Below are 12906 nucleotides of genomic sequence, written 5' to 3' on the forward strand. Positions count from 1 at the left end.
CAAGAGGAGGGGGAAAAGGGGGGTTTGTGGAGGGGAGAGACCTCAGTGGGCGTATAATGTCATAAAGCTCCTTCCCAAGCAGCCATTTTCTTCAGGGGAACAATTGCTGGAAAGCAATTGTAATTCTGGGAGATCTCCAGGACCCACCTGAAGGTTGGCAAGTGGCACAAAGATTGAAAAAGTCCCCAGTTCAAATCTTGCTTTTAATATAACTTGTTAGGTAGACAAACACTGTTATTTCAGCCTTAATATGGGCCTACATTACAGGGCTGTTGTAAGGCAAAAATTATACAGAGGAAGTGTGATACAAATGTAAGTTTTATCATGAAGAATGTTAATTAAGTGCCATTGAGTTGCAAGCAACCAATTTATGGCAACCCCTCATGGGGTTTTCAAGGCAAGATTCAGGTACAGGTGGTTTGCCATTGCCACCCTGACCTTCCTTTGTGGTCTCCCTTCGAAATATTAGCCAGGGCCAACACCTGCTTAGCTTGATAGCCTGGGCCGTCCACCAAAAATGTTTAAGCAGCCAGATTAAAGTGTTGAAATTCCCACAACGCTTCTGTTTGTGTTTGCTTAGTAAACTTTGCTGCCTCCCATGGCTACCTCTCAGAAAGTTACTTACCAAAAAGGTACTTTTATTTGCATGTAGCTAATATATTTGGTATGTAAGAGCAGATACATTTGATACCTGGGTTTCAAATGCTAGTAGGCTACTTTGGCTGCATCTTGATTTTTGAGATGTAAAAATCTTCAATTCCGATTGTATTATTCTCCCTCCCAGGAACAGATTAAACAGCTGCATTCTGGGGGGTCTGAATAGGGATCCCAGGCGCCTGCCAGTGATGAGCAATCTCCCAAAGGTTTATCTGCTTGCCTGCCGTTTGCTGGCGACTGGTGGGAAGTTTCTGGCCTCCCAGAGACCTGGCGGGCACCCTGGGAACATGTGCAGTGTGCGTGCTCCCGGTGGATGTGACGACATCACTTCCAGAAGGGATGCTGTTGCATCAGCTGCCTGTGGCAGTGCTCCTGTGCTTTGTTTGGGGCTGATTTGCAGGAATGCTCCTGCGATCGAAGTGGCAATGTCACTTCAGGAAGCTATGTTTCACATTGGTGCCTGGAGTGTGCATGCCTGTAGGTTTTGCCAGTCTCCAGGTGGTTAGCAAAAAAAGACAAAAGTCCCCATAGTACAGATTAACACAAAAAGAACAATTGACAAATAGAATATACAGCAGTAAACTCTGAATTTAAATCGACCCTGAATTTGGGCAATAAACCTATGAATACACAAATTAGCAAACAGAACGAAATGTATTGGAGCTAGAACATCTTAGCTCAGTTATACAAACATATGTACACTAATTACAATTACAATCAATTTAAATAAGTCAGTGTTTACTGCTGTATATTCTTTTTGTCAATTGTTATTTTTGTGTTAATCTGTATTACGGGGACTTTGTCTTTTTTTGCTATCCATACCCATAATTGCCTCTTTACTATTTGCAGTCTCCAGGTGGTGGCTGGAGACCTCCCGGAATTACAACTGATCTTTAGCCAACAGAGATCAGTTCCCCTGGAGAAAATGGCTGCTTTGGAAGGTGGAGTCTATAGCATTATACCCTGCTGAGGCTCCTCCCCTCCCCACCCCCACCCACTCCATGCTCCACCCCCCCAAAATCTCCAGGAATTTCCCAACCCGGAGCTGGCAACCCTAGTGCACACCCAAAGTGCATGTGCAGGGAGCAGACTGTCAGTTAGTACCCTCCCCGGCCAGGAGGGTATAGACCTGGGAACCTTATGTCAGACTGCGTATAAGGTAAAGGAGAGCAGGCTTTATGTTTCCAGGATCTTCATTTTTTTTCAAGAACGTTGGGAGTTTTGAGCCGCAAAATAGCAGCTTGGAGGGCAGAGCCAATCACAAAACGGCAGCTTGGTGGCTGGAGATAAAATTGCTGCATATCGGTAAGTATGTCCTGCAATACTCAGGTAGAGAAACATTTCTTAATAGTTTTCCCAGAGTGCCCCTCTCCCATCATCTGTATCTCGACCTGTAGTGGAAAAAATACACAGTTATCTCTGTTTTCCCTGCAAAGGAAAATAGCCGCTTTGATGCAGGGGGAAAGAATTGGAACAGCTACTTTGAAGTGGCTATCCCAAGGCTAGTTGGCAACCTTGTTTATCCATGCCCCCATGAAGGTACTGGCTATCTGGTCCCAATCCTTTGTGCCCTTGTTATTTCCAGTCCTTTCTGCCACATTAACCTTGCAGAACAATTTTCTTGGAAGTGGCTTGCATATCAAAAGTGTGTGCAAAACTATTGAAAAATGCAGCTCATTTTCTCTTACATATAAGCAGGCTTATATGTAAGAGAAAGCTTACTTTTTTAAAAAAAGAGAGATTGCCAGGATGTCAAACTCCATGTCAGTTAAGCAGGTTCTGTGCTTATATAGGTAAAAAGGAAATGGTAGTTCCTTGTGCAAGCACCAAGTCATTGCTGACCCATGCGGGGGGATGTCGCATCATGACATTTTCTTAGCAGACTTTTTGTTCTGGGGTGGTTTGCCATTGCCTTCCCCAGTCATCTACACTTTACCCCCGGGAAACTGGGTACTCATTTTACCAACCTCGGAAGGAAGGGAGGCTGAGTCAACCTTGAGCTGGCTATCTAAACCCGGCTTCCGCCAGGATCAAACTCAGTTCGTGTGAGCAGAGCTTGGGCTGCAGTACTGTAGCTTACCACTCTGCGCCACAGGGCTTTCTATCCTGCAAACCAAGCCTTGGCAAACAATGCCCTGGTTCACTGTATGAGACATGCATTGCTGCTTCCCTCTCTCCAGTAGTAGGGACTTCAGGACTGTACGCACGAAGCAAGGACAGGTTTTCTATTGTGTGAAACCCGCTGCGGCCACAGGGACCCTTGAAAAGCTCTACTGTTGCTTGTGTAGTGGAACAGTGACGGCTTATTACAGATGGGAGAACGGAATAAGAGTCTCGTGTTGAGACAATGTAAAGCTGCTATTGTGCAATCCATTGTTTATCCCCATTTTTCCATAGGGGGAGAATTATGATAGGATTCAGACTTCTGGAACTGGCCCCAACCATGACCTAAGAAAGCCTACTTCCTGATGCGACTAACCCTATTTGAGCATGGTGGTAATTGTATTTTTACCAGCCTTAGAAACCATGGTCCTCTGGTTTTGACTTATGTAGTATTTTGGTAGGACACTATGGCACATTGGAATGCCTAACTTGCATTTTCCAATGCAGATAAAGAAAGAATTGTGGGGAATTTACCTTCTATGTTAGAGCAAGATGTTAATACTATGGGCACTAACTGGGTTACATCTCCTTCAGTTAAAGAAATGTAGGAGTCGTTTACGCTTACACACTGTTTCTTTAAAAGATTATTGTAAAATGAATCGAATTCCAAGTGATTTTCGTATCCAGAAGGGTCCTGCAATGTTTAGAGGCTGTGAGGAATTCAAACAGAAATGGGTGGCTATAGTAAACAAATTTTCAGAGGATTTATATGCTTTTACTAATTGAAAGTGTTGTATTTTTCTACGTGAAATAAATATTTTAATTAAATAATAAAAAACCAAATGTGGTGCATTCTCTTAAAGAATCCACTCCTGCTGACCAATATGAGGTTAAACTGGCAGAATTAGAAAATAACATTAGTGAGTTTGAACAAAAGATTAAGGATGTCAAACTCAAGAAATTTGCCAGAGATGCTGGGAAAATAAAATAAAATAATTCTTTAAAAGATTTGCAACGCTGGACGCCATAGGGCTACCCACTGCCACTTGACTGATCTGAAGGAAAAAATATCTATCATGACTAAAATAATTTTTTTCAAGTACAAGATCTACCATTGCCACCAAAATATAAGTAGGGAAACTGTTACCTTGCCTACATTCCAAAGAGTGTTCAATAGTTAGGTGTGCTTCATTGTGGGGAATGTTTGACTATAATGCTCCCACGTTCATGGTCACTAAAACAGGATTGATTGATTGTGTTTCTAGACTGCCCTCCCCGTCAGATGGGCTCAGGGCAGCGTGACAACATACAATTAATAACATACAGTTTAAAAACAATAAAAACATTATAAATAAACATTAAAACACTATACCATATACGATAAAAAATTCTCAATTGGCGGATATAAATATTAAAATACAGCATTTTAGGCACAGGGCTTGGCTCTTACATCAAGCCCTGCATGGGTGGTGGACAGTCTTCAGTGGTATGGCTGACAAGAGGACAGCCTAGTCCTCACCAAATGCCTGGCGGAACATCTCCATCTTGCAGGCTCGGCGGAAAGGTAACAAATCCCACCGGGCCCCAGTTTCCTCAGACAGAGGAGCCAGGTTGGAGCCAGGTGGAAAGGCCCTGGATCTGGTAGAGGCCAGGCGGACCTCCCTGGGGCCAGGGACCATCAGCAACTGCTTATTAGCTGATTGAAGCGACCTCCGGGGAACATATGGGGAGAGGCGGTTCCGAAGGTATGCTGGGCCCAGTTTGCATAGGGCTTTATAGGTCAACACCAGAATCTTGAACCGGACCCGGTACTCAGCTGGAAATATTTGAGGAAATAGACACATGTTCTGTGATAGAAATAAAGTGTTTGGTGTCCTTTGTATGGGAGACTAACCCAAGACTTTGGTTAACTTCATATTTACCCTGGGAATTTTGTAAAATCATTTGTATCTTTGGAATTGTGTACTTTCCCATTGAGGAATCCTTGTAAGAATATAATTGTATTGAGCACAAGAGATTACTAAAAATATTTGGATTTTAGTTTGAGCATAGTGTTAATTGTATTTTTACTAACGTTAGAACACCGTGGTCCTCTTGTTTTGACATATAGAATACCCCACAAACCAAGACTTGACAAACAATGCTGTGGTTCACTGTATGAGACACACGTTGCTGCTTCTCAGCTCTCCATTTGTAGGGACAGCAGGCCTGTACGAAGCAAGGACAGGTTTTCTATTGTGTGAAACCCGCCACAGCCGCAGGGACCCTTGAAAAGCTCTACTGTTGCCTGTGGAGTAGAATAGTCACGGCTTATTACAGATGGGAGAACAGAATAAGAGTCTCGTGTTGAGACAATGTAAAGCTGCTATTGTGCGATCCATTGTTTATCCCCATTTTTCTATAGGGGGAGAATTATGATATGATTCAGACTTCTGGAACTGGCCCCAACCAGTTCCTGATGCGACTAACCCGATTGGGAAATGACATCAGCTGGTCAGCATGGCTGTGATGGGATAGAGGGTTTTAAATCTCTCCATCAAAGAAGGGATAAGCAATTAGGATGCAATCCAGCCTCAGGCACAGCGTCCAGTCCCCCTTGCATTGCAAAACCATCTTTTTCCTGAATGGTCCCAAAGGCTTTCTGCAACTATGCCTCCTTCTAGGGATCCCATTCCTCCGGTGGGGGTGGGGGATCACCTGCTCCCACCTTTAGTCCTCCCCCCCCCCTGCCACTGCTTGGCAGGGGAAAGATGGGAAACGGGCCTCCTGGGTGCGCTCCTGGGGCCAGCGTGACAATGGGTCACTGATGTAATTGTGGTGCCCCAAGAGTGTACCTGCACTTTGTAGCAGGCCTATTTGGGCCCCAAACGGGCTAAAGTGGGCATGTTACTAAGTACCTAGGAATACGCAAGTGAACCTCATTTTACGTGTCCTCTGCTCGTACAGTCACACTTCAGTTTGCTCCCTGTTTGCTCCCTGTGAGTACATTCATGCGTTTCATATCAGTTCCTCTTCAACTGCTAAAAGAATCCCAAATTCCCCCATATCCATTCATTCAAATGCAAATCTTAACACTTTCTCACACCTTAGAGAAATGCAAATTGGCAATTCAAAGGAGCCTGCAGTACTTGTTCTCACATCAAAAACAGAGCAGAATTGGCGCTTTGCCCTCTGGAATCACTTACAGATGCAGTAACACAAAGGGGGCTCCCATGAAATTGGTATTCATGAGTGTTGAGCAAGAACAACCCGCACATGAACATCCTTGGGTACTTAGTAATGTGTAGAGAGACTCTCAGAGGCAGTGTACCTCTGAATAATAGTTACTGGAGGGAAATTTGGGCCTTTGTACCACGCTTTTTGGCCTTGTGGGGGCATCTGGTTGGCCAAACAAGACTAGCAGATGGACCTTTCATTAGATCCAGCAAGGCTTGTTTTATGTCCTTATGATCACTGTCAAAGCCAGTAGGGGGTTAGATAGTTCTTGAAGACTTACTTCAAGAAGACCTTGGCAGTTAGTAGAACGCCAGCCCTGATCTCAGTGTAGGAAGTGTGCAGAATGGCGTGGGCAGAGAGAGGAATAATGTGAATGTCAGCACTGAAGGAGATGGAATGAAAGAACTCTTTGTCTGTGCCTTAGAACAAGTGGCTACCTCTGGTGTGTAACATGGAGAGGGTTCTCCGATGCAGCTCACATTAAAAACACAAGGTTAGTTGCCAAGTCTCAGGCCCTGAGGTTTCCGTGCCATCAGGGGTGGCAGGATGAACTCTCAGCTAGCCCATAGGCTCGATAGCTTCTTTTAGGACTTCTGTGCATGCCTGCTTGTGGCTTTTACCTTGTCTGTAAATCAGAAGCATCAATCTGGCCTGAATGCCTCAATGACATATTACATTTAACACTTGGGTCAAGAAAAGCAGAATATAAATTAAATAAATAAAAAAAAATATAGTTAATGCCCACCTCTTCAAAGAGTCCCATAGTTATGATTACACACACTATGAGTCACTCTGCACAATACTTTTGACACGTGTTCGTCATGTTTCGGGAGATGTAATGTTAGCGTAGTTTTAAATGACAGAGCCAGTGGAGATTGCTCCGGAGGGGACAGATTGTCTCACAGTCCTCTACCGCTTCTGGCATCTCCCCTTCTGGAGCTTTTGCCCTGCTGAGGCTCGGTTAATTCAAACTTTTAAGCAGCGAGGGCGGTAGGGTAAAAACTCTGGAAGGGGAGACAGTCTGGCACCCCAGAGGCAACGGAGGGCTGTGAGAGAATCTGTCACCTCTAGAGCTATCGATCTCCACCAGCTCTGTCTTTCAAAACTACGCTTCCTGGCTAACACTGCATCTCTCGACACTTGACAGACATGCACTCCAGCGTCTCGTGAAGACAGACTCTCAGAGTGCCATTTTTACTGGCGTCAAAGTATTATTCAGTGTGATGTCATCGGAACCTTCCCATCACATCACCATTAGTACAGCTGTTCATTATGACATCATTAGACCCTGTTTCATTACATCACTAGACGTCAGTCAATAAATCTTAGGGCTTGAGGTGCTGTCAGTGTGGATTGGATCTTCAATCTGCTTTGTGTGGGATGGGTGTGTTTGTATGTCTTTCAGTTAATTTACAAAGTCATATTTTTCACCGTTATCTGGCAAATCCCTGGATCTCTAGGTGGCCCAGTTTTATGACTTTTGTGACTGGCCACTTTGCCGTTAGATGTTGCAATTTTCCTGTTGTCTAAAAGGGTGTTGTTGAAAAAGTTTTTAATATTTAGCTGTTGTTGTTTTCAGTTTGTAATTTGACATTTTAGTGTAATATTTTTATGCAGCTGCTATGCTCTGGCTTGTGTAGTTTTTGTATTTTGTTATACTTGTTTATGTGGGCAATGTGTTTATTGGTATTATTATTTATTGTCTGGATCGCCTACTGGCATATCGATGTATTAAATGTAAATAAACTAAACAAGATCCATAAATACAGTTGTCCAGAAGTTTAATACCAGCACCCATCAGAGAAGGATCAAGTATACTTTGCTTTTAAAAAGCCGTTAGCAGCACAGGGAATGGTTAAAATGGCCCCAGACTGAAGCTTGTGCTGGACAGCATCATGTGTTGTTGTTGTTGTAACACATTGCTTGTGTTACCCCCTCCCTGCTGCTGTAGTCATACAGTGTTTGAGCATCGTTCCCCTGGACCACATTTATAATCCCCTACGCAATCCCATCTGATACATACATGATTTAGGAAAGAAAACTCTCATTTATTCATGAAAGGACATAATTGCATATCATTCATAACTAACGGAACCTTAGCTGCAACTGAGGAGCCCTCAGTCTCTTGTCCCCTTTCAAGCTTTCTGTACATGTTCGTGTTCTGCAGTGCATTATATGTCATGCCTTAGTTTTCTTTTTGTTTGCCTTGTTTTCTAATTCTATAATCCTAATGCTATTGTATACTTTACAGTGTTTGGTTTCTTTTTAAATATATTTTGTCATCTGCCTTGAGACTCAGTGAAAAACATAGGCTCTAAATGACGTAAGTGAATACATGAATATATGAATGAATAAATGAATGCATTCCGTTCCGTAAAACTGTTTTGATGGCCAGAGATTCTGGCCTCTGAGCGGGCTGTTAGAAACAACAGTTGTCTCTCCAACCCAGCCACAGATTTTGGACTCCTGTTGATGATGATGATGATGATGATGATGATGATTGTCGTGTCCCAGTCTGGAATTGATGAGTTATAACAACAACAACAACAACAACTGCAGCTTTCTGATATAACACTTACAGAACTGCAAAAGATGGCGTTACTTGGAACAGTATACATTTTACACCGATACCTGGCTGATACTTAGGTCTCTGGGGGAAACTTGTATCAGCTCAGCAAGGCCAGTCAGTGATAACATGTGATCTTTATTTATTATTGATTGTGTTGTGTGCAATTTGAATAATAATAATAATAATAATAATAATAATAATAATAATAAACAACTGCACTTATATACCACTCTTCGAGACAGATTAGTGCCTAACCCAGAGTGGTGAACAAGTTAGTGTTATTATTATTCCCACAATACAGTTGGGGAGCTGGGGCTGAGAGGAGTGGCTTACCCAGGGCCACCCACTGAGCTCAGGGCAGTAGTGGGATTGGAACCAGTAGAGTGCTGATTCACAACCGAACCATTTAACCACTGTACTACAACAGGTCTCCTCTGCTTGGGGAAAAAAGATATTTTGGAAGACTAAGGTTTGGCTTTGTTGCATGTTACAGACATAGCAGTAAGTGGAATGTTGTGTCAGTGTTGCCTTTCCTGCCAAGGATGTTACGCAGCTAGATCGTGCCTCTTCTTCATTTTGAGTGTCATCTATTTTTTATATATATAAGCCTGCCCAAAAAATATGTCATAAACATTTAAGAAACAGTGGCAAATCTGCTCTGGGAACTGTGTGAGAGTGTGTACAGATCAGAGATGGTTTGGGTGCAAGCCAAGCCAATCGACGCCCACCTCAAAAACAATTGCAAATCTGTTTGAGGAATTCTACATATGTATATAATAGAGACTTCTATGGCATATGCTTCCCACCCCAGCCAGCTTTTCTCAAGATTGAATTGCTGAAAACTTACAAAACCATTTTTTTCCGGAGCTTGCTCAAAGACCAAAAAACCGTTACATGTGCTTAAGTGGCAGCAATGGTACCACCGTTTAGCCTCCACTGCTCTTAAAATGCCTTCACCCTTGTATTCCGTACAGCTGAGAATCAATCATGGTTCTGAGGTTGATATTTAAAGGAGCTGTGACGCCATGCGGATTTGCAAAATACTGTTTATTTCTTTCAGAATACAAAGTCAGATGGGTTAAAGTCATTAAATATTTGCAGTGTCGTGGGACCAAAGATGTACCAAAAGCCCAGCGGTTTCCTGGATTAATCCTGCCAACCTTAATAGGTGGGCTAGTCTTTAGTGTATATTTGCTAGGCCATACTGTTCAGAGAAATCATTGCAGAGGTTTTTTTCCCCTTTTAATCTGCCTAACACACACACACACACATGCGTACCTATCACACGCACACAGACAGAGGAAAGGGATTAAAGAGTAAATGGTCGCTTTTAAAAATGTAACATATTTATTGGACCTTCTATTTACAATCAAGCTGAAATTGCCTGTTTAAGAGGTGCAGACAGATGACTTGATCGTTTGAAACAGAGACTTCTGTTTCTCTCACTTAGTCGACACAGAGAAAGAGACCATGACAAAAAGGTGTGCATGTGGTTTGTGCTGACTACCTTGGAGCTGAAACAAACTGGACCTTTGGGGTGCCCTGAAGCTTCATATTCAGCATGGAAGAACCATTCATTCAACTGGAGCCACATCAAAGCTGAAGAGTAAGTGTGTGGTGTGAAGTTATTTGTTGAAATGCTCCCTCGCATGAAAAGGAACCAATCTTTGGGCATCGCTAGCACATCAGGCTAGGATGAAGCTCTCCACCTTGACATGCTAGCTTTCTACTTACGGGGGTTATTCCACGAGGATACATTAGAACATGTGATTCTTCCTCCCTACAATCTGAACATGTGCCTTTTCTGCATGTTAGGGGATTGGTATGTATAGGAGATTATGCTGTTGCCGTCTCTTTCTGTCACTCAATAATTTTACGCAGTTATTGGGAAGAGTTGGTATTTCATTGTGGAGAGATTTCCCTCTCCATATTCCAATTCATTTCAGCTCTGAACTCAAAGAGTCTTTCTACATGAGACATCTGACATGTGAAGAACATGTGTCGGGAGATGCAATGTTAGCCAGGAAGGGTAGTTTAAAAGGACAGAGCAGGCAGCAGGGCAAAGGCTTTGCTATACACTGGAGCTGTGTGACGGGGCTGTGAAATGCCAGAAGGGAAACTTCAGCCCATTATAACCTCACCAGGTCCAAGCCCTGCTCTGGAAGGCAGCTGCAGCCCATTTCCATTCCTCACTGTCCTCTGGTTGCAATCCTGGAGAGGTGAAATTGACAGAGGCTTTAGGAGGCGAAGATGAAATTAACAAACCATCTGTGGAGCGAGCACCACCCGCTCTTGTCTTTTAAAACTATGTTGCCTCTCCCAAAACCTGATGAACACAAGCTGAGGCATCTCATGTAGAGAGACTCTCCGGAGCAGTTCGATCCTGTTTCTCAGTATAGGAAATTTCTCAGCCAACAGCAGCTATGGGACAGAAATTTCCTATTCCAGTATGGAACTCTATACTCACCTAAAAATTAGCAGATACACAAGAAGAGTTCCCACTTGTAGCCCCTCCCAGGGACACAGCTTGCCTTTAAGGAAAGCCCCCTGTACAGAATTTATGACAGACATTCTTGGGATGTCCCTCCTTTTTTCTGCTCAGGTGCTGTTGCTTGAAGTAAACAGTTCCTTGTAGCTTCACGGTAAGACTGGGCCTCTGTCAGGCTTTCTGAATATTGCTGAGCTGGTACAGAGGGGCTTGAGGATGCTGAAGGTTCGAGGCAGAGGACAGTTTTCTCAGTGAACTGGTCCAAAAGAGAGATTGGGACTCAACTGGATAAACAGGTTTGGCAGGTCGTTAGTTTCAAAAAACCTTCCAGACCTGTTTGGCCAGACACAACAAACCAGTCCCAGTTCTTTTCTGGCTACGCTACATGTTACTCTAGGAGATCTCCCAATTAAATATAAAATAAAATACAATAAAATAAAAATGGCTGCCAGGAGAAGATCAGGAAAACAGTTCAAGGGGCATTGGCAGATTAACCCTCTGCACTATTTTCCTGATCCAAATCTTCCCTCTAGCCTGTTTGCTCTCTCTCTCTCTGTGTATGTGTGTGGGGGTGGTGGGGGTGGAATGTAGAGGTATGAGCTAGTATTTCTCCTCCCCTTACAAGGCAAATAAATAGCAGCTTGTGGATTTGCGTGTATAACCTAGTTCAAGGACCATGGTATGTGGCACCATAGCTTTTGGTGGCACCATGCTAATTCCCTGGTCAAATAGGTATCTTCCACTACCAACACACAGCAGCATTTAGTAAAAGAAAGAAAAAGTGTTGAGAAATTAGTCATAAATCTTCCAGCGTAACATTAGTTTGGCCCTTAAAAACTGTAGTCTGTCTCCAGCGGCAAATGTCTAAGAATTTTTGCTGGCTGGTCCACCACCAGCAATGTTATCCTAAAATGCTTTGCAGCGGCACCTTCTGATCATTCTCTGTGGGTGGCTCAGGTGTTGGTACCCCTCATTTTAAATATTTTTTGGATTTCTCACTGAATCTTTAGATCAAACTGTTAAGACAACAGCCTTTTTGTTTCTCTCTCTCTCTGTCTGTCTTCTAAAACAAAGCACAATTTTTTAAAAAATGTACCTTTACAATAAATAAAATATACCATAATTTTGCTTGGAGCATTAGGGATTAAAAGGATTAGGAGATTTGGTTCCAGTAGGGGGAATTAGTTTGGTTACAAGAAAATGGAACAAAAAAATCAGTTTCCTTTCCTACTACTGGGTAACTTTTTGCTTTGTTTTCAGAATTGCAATAGAAATAATAGCCATTGGATAGTGCCTACAGTGGTGCCATTTGGGAGCCTTAGCAGTCGGTACCCCCTTGTGGGTACCATGTTGTGCCTACTGTAAATCCATCTCCCTGGGGTGGGAAAAATCCTCCCCCAGGTATATTTCACGAATTAAAGACAGCTCCTTCCCTTCATGATTTATCAGTTGCTTGATCAGCAAAAGACATTTTGTTTTTCTGTACAGTACGGATACAGGATGCGAGGGTGACGGGAACAGGGGAAGGAGATGGAGCCTTGATTTTTAAAGACAGAGTTGGGGGAAAGGACCCCGATCTTAGAAATGCTTCTCTGTGGGACTTGCCACAACACAGAAGGCTGTCTAGTGTGTGAAGCTGTTTCTGGCAAGGACAACAGGCAGGGCAGATTGGCCATTACAGCCGATGGGGAACATCCCAGGGGCCCAATGGCTTGGAGGGGGGGCGCAGCCCCTGTATCAGGGCCACCACATCCCTAAGTGAGACAAGATTCACCTTGTGCCAGGTGACCCCCCCTGCAAGATAGGTAGGAGGTGCCTCAAAGCAGGAACCCTCATGTGTAAAGTACATAGGCTTAACTGTGCTCTGCACATC

The sequence above is a fragment of the Eublepharis macularius genome, chromosome 15, assembly GCF_028583425.1.
Source record: "Eublepharis macularius isolate TG4126 chromosome 15, MPM_Emac_v1.0, whole genome shotgun sequence".
In the NCBI taxonomy this organism is placed as follows: Eukaryota; Metazoa; Chordata; class Lepidosauria; order Squamata; family Eublepharidae; genus Eublepharis; species Eublepharis macularius.